The 9,565-nt window shown below is 41.0% G+C and overlaps 1 protein-coding gene across 1 annotated transcript in view; it reads right to left on the bottom strand.

The window, feature by feature from the left end:
* The window catches only part of Itgb6 (integrin subunit beta 6), a 158,206-nt gene extending 152,100 nt beyond the window's left edge, over positions 1–6,106 (bottom strand). The window contains exon 1 of the mRNA XM_023713777.1: positions 5,883–6,106. The gene's annotated coding sequence lies outside the window, so the exon portion shown is untranslated. The remainder of the gene's footprint in view (positions 1–5,882) is intronic.
* Between the last annotated feature and the right edge of the window lie 3,459 nt (positions 6,107–9,565).

Here is a 9,565-nt window from a genome sequence, read left to right as displayed (position 1 = left end):
GAAGGAGAGGGGAGGGGGAGGGGGAGGAGAAGAAGAAGTCTATTTCTCCTTTCCTTGATTGTGGGTTTGACTGACTATTTTCCAATTTCTAATACAGTATTTTATTCTATTTTTGTTCTGCCTTTTTTCAGTGTATGTTTATAGTACATAATGATCACATTCATTGTGGGGAATCTGTACACATACATAACACATCTTAATTTGACCATAGAGATACTAACAGGCATGTACAAGTAGAGACTTGAAAACCACTTGCAAACTAAGGCTTGCTGACTCCTGCTGCCTGCACCAGACCCATAGGACCACCATGAGAATGAACTCAAGTAACCCATGCAAAAGGCCATGCTGAGAACGATGCACTCCAGGGTACAGCCTAGGAATGAGGCTAGCCCAGATGGTGAACATCTTAGAACTTTCAGCAATACAAACCTTAAATGTCACCCCTCACCTTAACCACAGCCCTAGCCCTAACCCACTGTGGCATGAATGCCATCGGTTTGCCACACTGGCCTAGACCAACCACCTGGCCCCAAAAGACTTCCTGAGTAACTGCTCAGCTGATCCCGGTTCAAATCATCAATATACAAAATTGTGAACTAATCAAGTATAATTGTTAAAAGAAACAAAAACCACAACACTGTATACTGGAAAACCTAATGGAAGGCTGGAATCTGCCCTCTGCTATCAATGTGATAGATGCTGAGGTAATGATGGTTACTCAGGAGACCTGGACACCTGGGCAGGGTGCCATCCCAGCTTCTCCTCCTGCACACCCATGCCAGCCCTTGTCCTGGTGAATGCCTCTGATAAAAGGAGTGGGGACGACTTACCGGGAAAGGTAAAGGTAGGAACTATGCTCGTTATTCATCTCAGTCATGTTTCCAATATTAAGCCTACATGGAAGTTGGGAATTTGGAGACATGTGGCGAGAGTACAGATAGGAAATTAGAAGGATGGCCTGGAGCCATAGCATGTATCTCAGTTACTTTCTCATCACTGCAAAGCATACCTGAGACCCACAACCCTAAGGAGGAAAGGTTATTTTGCCTCACAGTTTGTAAAGGTTTCAGTCCACAGCTGGCTGGTTCAAGGCAGGGTGACATGGAAGAGGGGCACAGCAGGGGAGAAACAGCTCATGGCATGGTAGTCAGGAAGCAGAGGAGGGATGAAAGGGACTAGGGGAGGTCCCTTCCAGCCATGACCCTGGTGCCTTCTTCCTCCAGCCAGGCTAGAACACATTTAGCTACAGACTCGCCCTTGGATTAGCTCCAAGACTGAGTCACCCCTCAGAAGCTGCACCTGTAAGTGTGTGGAGATTCGGAGGGACTTCTAGATGTAAACACTGCCCATATGGCGTTCATCTTCATTTCAGCAGCCTCTTTGTTTTCTGAGTCCTCTGGACATGGTGGTGCATGCCTGTAATCCCAGCATTTGGGAGGGTTGGGCAGTTTGGTGGTACAGCAAGCCCCAGTTCACCATATCTCTGCTCCTGCCTCTTTTTTTAAAAGCAGTTACATTTTTTAAACAGTTATTACATTGTTATATCAAAGCTCAAACCAATTGAAGTCTTTGATTAGCTATTTTTATCACAATGAATAAATTCAGTGTTGGTTCTCAGAATGTCTCAGGGTAGTCTTTTTGTTTTTTACATTCAAGATTCCATTTATTTAATTTAAATGTTTTATAATTGAAGCAGAATCCTTAAAATGTCCTAAACTAAAAGACAAACAAGCTTTCACTGTTCTAAATTTTCTCCCTTTCTTTCTTGATTCCTCTTTTTTTCTCATTTTGATTCTCTCCCTTCCCCATTCACAAAGCTGTTTCCACTTGATCTTCTTTTCTTATTTTTTCTTTTCTCTTTTTTCCCCTCTACCTCCTTAGTTTGTATCTCTTTTTCTCTGATTTAAGTCCCTGGCACTCATGACTTTCCTGAGATCATCTTTTGGCAAATATGTCAGTTTTCCTAAAGTGAAGCTATGTGGCCTCAGACTGCAATCTATTGTGAAGTCTGGTCAGTAGTCTTGCTTAGATGTAAGTCAAAGCAGGAACTGAATTTAAATATTTTTCTTGTGTGTTACTGGCTGATTCATACATGAGGTTTATGTTTTTAGTAATAGAACACAATATGCTTACTGTTTTAATTTAGGTATAGTTCTTGATGTTGTGAAGACAAAAATCAAGATTGAGAGTTTCATAAACCACTGAGAAGAACGTGTGTGTGTGTGTGTGTGTGTGTGTGTGGTAACATAAAACTAAGATTCCAACTGGGGATATAGCTCAGTGGCACAGTGCCTCCCTTTTAAGTGGGAGGTGCTGAACTTGATTTCTGGTACAAAACAACAACTGAGACCACACAATGGCCTAGAAAATATACAAGTGGAAGGACTCTGTATTTGTAAAAGATATGTGGGAGTTAAGGAAAGCACCACAAAAAAAAAAAAAAGGATTACCAGCTGGGCATGGCAGTACACACATGAAACTCCAGCATGCTGGGATGCTGAGGAAGGAGGATCCCAAGATCAAGCCCAGCCTGAGAAACCTAGTGAGCCCCTGCCTCTAAACAAACCAACAGGCAGGCAGGTAGGTATGGGCATTTATTTAGTAGTGCAACTGTCCCACTCAATCTCCAGTGCTTCCAAAACAAAACAAGTGACACTCAAAATGCATCTTGAAAAAAATGCAGATCATCATTTGTCAGGTCTATGTGCACGAAAGGCACAGTGGGCTTGGGGAACAGTGACCACGTAGTTGGGTCAAAGCATAGGGAACGTTTACCTGATGGGGAAAGGGTGGGAAAGGGTGGGAGGGGTATGAGAGGGAAGAGCTGAGACTGAGTGAGCACTCTCCAGGCCTCAGGTCATGTCAAAAATGAGTCTATGAGCTGTGCTCTCAACGTGGGCTCCGAAGTTTGTGTGTCTGACTTCTCCCTGCACCATTTCACGGTGGGTGTTAACATGATTCCACAAGGCTCCGCACCCGAGGGGATTAATGCCATTATTGTGGGGTGCATTGTTTATAGCAGGAGAGGATCACATATAAAAGCACAGATTTGGCTCCCTTCTGCCTCCCTCTCAGCCCCCCTTGCTCTTCTGTTATGGGATGACACAGCAAAGAGGCTCCCACAAGATTCTGGCCATTGGCCATGGATTTCCCAGGCTCCACAACTGTAAACCAACACATTTCGGTTTGTTACAGGGCACCCAATTTGCAGCATTCTGCCATACTATAAAATAGATTAAGAAATTACAGAATTTCAAAAAAAAAAGAAAGAAAAAAGAAAAGAAAGAAAGAAAAGAAAAGGGCTAGGGAGATGGCTCAGTAGAATAAGCACTTCCCTGCAAGCACAAGGGCCTGCTGCGTTCAATCCCCAGCTGTGCCAAAAAAAAGAAAAAGAAAAAGAAAAGGAATTTCATATTTAAAAGTCACATAGGTGATGAGAACCATTTATTTATTTATTTATTTATTTATTTATTTTTGGTACCAGGAATTGAATTCAAGACCTCACTCTTGCCAGGCAGGCACTGCACTACTGAGCTATGTCCCTCATTTTGTCTTTTAGAGAGAGGCAGGGTCTTATTATGCCATCCTTGTAGGCTAACCTTGCATGCATGGGTGAATGTGGGTGAATTGGAGGAAGAGAGGTTGGCTGAGAAGTTACTAGCTGCAGTCTGGGCAGAAAGGATGAACAGCAATGACAGTGGCCATGGAAGAGAACAATGAAAGCCCTGTGCTGATCTGAGCAACAAGGTCTGGCAATGGGGAGACGTTGGAGGGTAAAGGAAGACAAGGAGGCTACGTAAGTAGGAGACTTCCTGCTCACATAGTTGAAGTAATTTGATGGAACACAGCTGAGCAAGTGGGTGAGCTTTGTGTTCAACAAAAGCTTCATTGTAATATTACGAAGTGACAAATCTGTGAACCTGCAGTGGGGGTCTCTAAAGAGGCAGCTACCAAGCAGGAGAGAAGTCACTGGTGCATACAGCGAATAAGGGCTTGGAATGGTTTACGTATAAACCTGAATGCCAGCAGCGTGACTGACAGTCAAGGGCCTTGCTTCAGGAACTCCACTCAAAAATAGCAACCTGGGCTAGACCGCTGCATCTGCAGACCCACACGCAGCGGCTAGGTTGGTGCCATCCCGGGGAACGGGCTGGGAGGATCCCGGATGACTGGGGCCTATAGTTAGCCCTCACAATCCTCTGTGGCTGATTTTCAAAGGAAAAGTAATAGCAGCTGACAGTGCTGTAAGTGTATTTTCCTCTCTGTAAAGAAAAAGGATTCATACGCGATACATTTCCCAAGCGGCTGTTTCTCCTGCTTTGACTAACGGCTTCAGTGACTGTAAATATGCCTCTAGTTTCCATAAGGCCATTAAAATTTTAATCGCTTTTTTCTTGAGTCAAAATACCTTGAACCTCTTGGGTAACTTAGAAGAATCAAAGTGTAAGTTCCAGCCCTGGGAAATATATCAAAGAAATGCCTACTTTAGTTCATTAGAGCATCTTTTCCCCTTCTGTATATCACAATAAAAGTAAATTAAGAGTACAAGGATTGAAAGGCAGACAAGGAACCTAATCAGATTAGAAGTAAATTCTCCCTTTGGGGATCTAAAATCAGAATGCAAGATTCGACTAAGTTTGAAACTCTTGGATATAAAATCCTCACTACCACAAAGAGCTCAAATCAAAATATCTGGTGGTGAGTTTGTTGTAGCTCATGGTACTTGGGGAAAATATTGCAAAATTACTTTGCTTTGTAAATTGCATTTTAGACGCTGTACTTCATCGCAGAAACACTAGAGGGCGTAAGTCAGGTAGCGGAAAAGGCTGCCAGGGGACCCAGAGGAGAGAACTGCGAGAAAGGTGCCTAAGGCCCCAAATTGTACTTAGGTAGACACTAATATTTATAGCATAACCAAGTAAATTTATAGTTGAAATTCGGTATTAAAAAACTTTATGATCTTCTGGACCTGTTCTGAATCCAATAAAGGGAAACTTCCTCTCTAAAATTTGTATTCTGTCCGTTTGCAGACATTTTGAGAGCCAGAGCAATATGGCTCTATCTGTGAGTCTTTAATTTTAGAGGAAACATTGTTTGGATGAATAACCTTTCACAGATGTTGGTTGTTTTTTTTTTTTTGTTTGTTTTTTTAATACAGCTCTTGTGGTCAGACTTACAGTTCTCACAGGGAATAGTAATGATACCGGGCATTTCAGAGATTAGTGGGAATCAAATGTGCTCTTTGCAGATAACCTGAATCAGAAGTCTTTCCCTCTCCATTTTCTCCATGATCCTCATACATAATCTGTACACTAAAACACCACTGTACCAGCCAGAAACACCAATGTTAACTGGCCCGATGTTTCGCACGTGTGTGACAGCTGATGTTGTTTTTCCTTGTTTCCATTCTCAGTTCCTTAATCCCTTTGTGCCTCTTGAAAATGCCAAAAGAATTAATGAAGGCTCACATCTTATCACTGATTTTTTTTTAAAAACTTTAATAATTACTGCAATTAGAAACAAAGATCTTAGCAAGAGACTACTGAACTGGTTATTCAAACATTTTACTGAGCAACAAAGTACTATGTTGACGAACTACTGTCCTTAAATCATCACAGATTTTTGAAATGCAGCTGATAAAATCATATGTGAATCCAAATGTAAGAAAATCACAATAAAGCATGCTTAGTTAATAAAAATCTGCCCTTTTGCAGACCATGAGATCTTACTCACCTGGATGGTAAATGCCAAAGGGGAAGAAAGAGCATTATTAATGAACTCTCCAAGACAGAGTCTGTTGGAAACAATCAATGACCCTAGCCAGAAGCACTCAGGTCCAGAATTTGGGTTTGCGTTTGTCAACCATGCACGATGTTACTTACCTCTCTGGGTGAAACCTCTAATTTCAGAAAGTGCTGACATGTATTACTGCACCCGTTAGCAAAAGTCTTTGGCAGAAATGCCATTTATCCATGTTGTGGTATGGAACAGATTTAAAACATTCTGGTGTCGCCATCCCTGGAAAAGCACATTCACTGGAATATTTCTTCCACAGGCATAGGGAAATGCTTCCTGCAGGCCCACGGGTGTGGAACACTATGAAGATACTGCTGGTGAATGGCAGAATGTCTGGTTGATTTACATGAAACCCCATGTGTTCATATGAGAATAGGTTAGGTTTAGATTGACGAGCAAATGTGTAGCCAGACTTCTGGCCGACAAATGGCAGAACTATGCCAGCGCATTCGCTTCTCTGGAGAGAGACCAAAAGTGAAACAGGAGGATCAAGTTCACCCTCAAAGGACATTCAACCCGAATGGATGGCAGGGTGGCCAGGGCAGTAAGCATACAAGACATTCATCCTCCAAAATAGCCTTAGGTGGGCTTACAGATGCACTGGCCTCCAAACCAGGGGCCACACCCTTGTCAAGTATTGCTGTATGTTATATATTTTTGTATTGACATTCCTGCCGAAGAATCTGGGTGTTTTCAAGATAATTCCATTTTATTGGCAGCTTAGGTTTAAAATCACTAATCTCTAAAAATGGCTTGTTTGGGTAAACCAGAAACTGAAAATAACAACTGATGAGATTAGCATTAAAAATAGTGCCAAGCAGTAAGTGGCCCAGATTGAATTGGATTTATTCTGGCTGGGCACAGCTGAGAACAGAAATGTCCACACAGCATTTGTCAAGAAAAGGAATTGCTTGAACCATACTCTTCTCTCCAGGTGAAAGTTCAAAGCTCAGAGCTTTCAGGTTGCTTCTAGAAAGTGGGGTGGCAGCAATGACAGATCTGCCCACTGCTTCCCATGGTGTGCCGGGACCCTGTCCCACCCCTTACATTCAGGATCTCATTTAAGTCTCGCCACCACACGGGTAGGTTGTTGACCTTTGCTTAATAGATGAACCGGAGGTTCAGAGCCCTTGCTTGTCCTGTCCAAGGCTATACATTAGCAAGTGAGCAAGTCAGAATTTAAACTCTAGCCTGCCTTCAGAGCCCTTTGTGTTATGCTGTCTTAATTCTTTTTTTTTTTTTTAATCTTTTATTTATTTGGTACAGGGTCTTGCTATGCAGCTCAGGTCTACAGTGATTCTCCTGTCCCTGTCTCTCCAGTGCTAGGATTATATGCGCATACCACCATGCTGGATTTCAGACCTGACACCATGTGCCTGGGATTCCAGGGCCAGCACAACATGTGGTACCAGCAATTGAACTCAGGACTTTGTGCTTGCCAGGCAGATGCTTAGACCCACTGTGCTATTTCCCAAGCCCTTAATCCTTGAATATTTGATGCATAGAATTGGTCAGAGGCTAGTAGCTTATAACCCACATAGTGTTTTAGGAGTATTAAAAATGACCAAGAGGTCTGGGTTTGAATCCTGACATTATGGGTATGTAATCTTGAAAGGTTTACTACTTTTTCTGCACTTTTCATCTATGAAGTATGTGGACATGCACATGTGTACATTTGTGTGTGTGTGTGTGTGTGTGTGTGTGTGTAAGAGAGAGAAAGAATATTGGAAAATTTATTTTATATTTTTATTTTTTGGATAGTAGCAAAGTCAATGGTTTATTTGAAAAAGAAAAGACAGGATACACTCCACTGAGTGAGAGCGGGCCAAGGAGAAGAGCTTAAGCTAGCAAGAGCTTCCAGGTTAAGGGTTTTTTTTTTTTTTTTTTTTTTATTTCCCATAATTTTATTGAGAAACAAATAGCAATGAGACAGTTTCAAATCAAATTGGTAGGACAGTTTCAATAATTAACACATTGCATACTGCCTTCCTAGTGGTTATTTGTTGTACAAGATGCAGACATGATATCCTATTTACAAACACTATTAGAACAAATCCCTCTATTCATTAAGAGAATGTAACCATATATCTATCCTAACCATTTTGAATACACAGATACAAAATGGTCATTCATCTATATCACCTTTTTTTGTTTAGTTCCATCATTCAAATATTATAGGTATGTGGACTCAATAAAATATTCCAAAATAGTCCAGTAGTCCATAATAGTATAGGGTCTTCCACTTGACTGGCAATGTCAGAAATTGTTGACCTGAGTCCCCTACAGCTCAACATAACAGCATGACTTTATTTCTTGTACTTCCTTTTATACTTTTCTGCTGGATGGTTAAGTACAAGATAAAGCAAGACCTATGCAACAAGAGTTGTAGCTTTTGGGTCTGATAAGGTCAGTGAAATCCCTTCAGGATTTATCCTGAGAACCTGTACCTCAGATTGTAGATCCTTTGTCAGTGTCAGCCATGTGGATGAGTCATGGCCATTGCTTGGCCAATGTGCTCTCTGTGAATGTGACTCTCCTTAGGCACACTCTACATCATCGATCACTTTCCTGTTTGGCCCCATAATCTCCTTGATCAGAAAATTTGGGATACAACTGAGTTACATGTTGTTACAGTACAAGTTCTCATATGTCCTGAGTCTTAATTGACCTTGGAAGGTTAGGGCCAAAATGTTGGCTTTCCTTGCAGTCCTCCTTTTTCTCTAATTTTTGGTGTGCAAACTTAGATTGTTAACCCTCCAGAAAAGAAGCTTATTGTTATTACCACATAACCTAGGCTGTTGAGCTTAACCTCACTACCTGTCTGAATATCAAACATCTTAGGCATAACATGGAACAGGTATTTTTCATCAAGTATTGATATGTTAAACTTTAAGTCTCTACAGAATATCATGAAAAAAAATTTTAAAATTAAAATATATTTAAAAATAGGAATAAAGAATTATATATGTTTACACATAAGTCCAGAAATCTAACCATATACAACATTGTTGCAGGACAGTCACACAAAACTCCTCTTCCTATCTCCTGCATTCATTCACCACCCCCTTTCTTTTTAAACAATCATCTACCTGAGAAACAGCATGGCAGCAACTGGCGTGTCATGACAAGCAGCACGTATACAGAAGACCAGAATGACAGACACTCCAAGCATGAAACTACTATTACAAATTGCCATCATCAGTGCAGTTGCTTAGTTCACAGGTGTCAGTATATATAGTTAGTCAGGGTGAGAATCCTTCCAATTAACTGCTAGATTCAAAAATCTTCTGAAGATTCTCATGATCATTGTCTTACCCATCTGGTACATATAACTGTATGGCTTGCCTCTGTCCTGTTTCCTAGCTCTTCTCCTTGCTCTCTCTTCATTGTCTAGTCCTCAAGTTCTTGCTTTCGTTTTAATTGTATTATACCTTTCTATTTGTATTTCTTCTTTTGAGTTCTTATGCTAGGGAAACTATACGATATTTATACATGTGTGTCTGGTTTATTTACTTATGAGTATAGCTTCAAGTGGCATCCACTTCAATATAAAGACTTCAAGTTTATCATTCTTTATAGCTGAATAATACTCCATTGTATAAAAGTACGACATGTTTTTCAACCATGCCTTATGTGATGGGCATTGTGGTTGTTTCCAAAGTTTGGCTATCACAAACTGTGCTGCTATAAACATAGGCACACATATATCACTATGATATGATGTTTTCAGATCCTCCAGGAAAATTCCCAGTAGAGGAATAGCTGGTTT

This window comes from Octodon degus, unplaced genomic scaffold, assembly GCF_000260255.1.
Source record: "Octodon degus isolate 3935 unplaced genomic scaffold, OctDeg1.0 scaffold00032, whole genome shotgun sequence".
In the NCBI taxonomy this organism is placed as follows: Eukaryota; Metazoa; Chordata; class Mammalia; order Rodentia; family Octodontidae; genus Octodon; species Octodon degus.
This window is presented reverse-complemented; position numbering and strand designations above follow the sequence as displayed.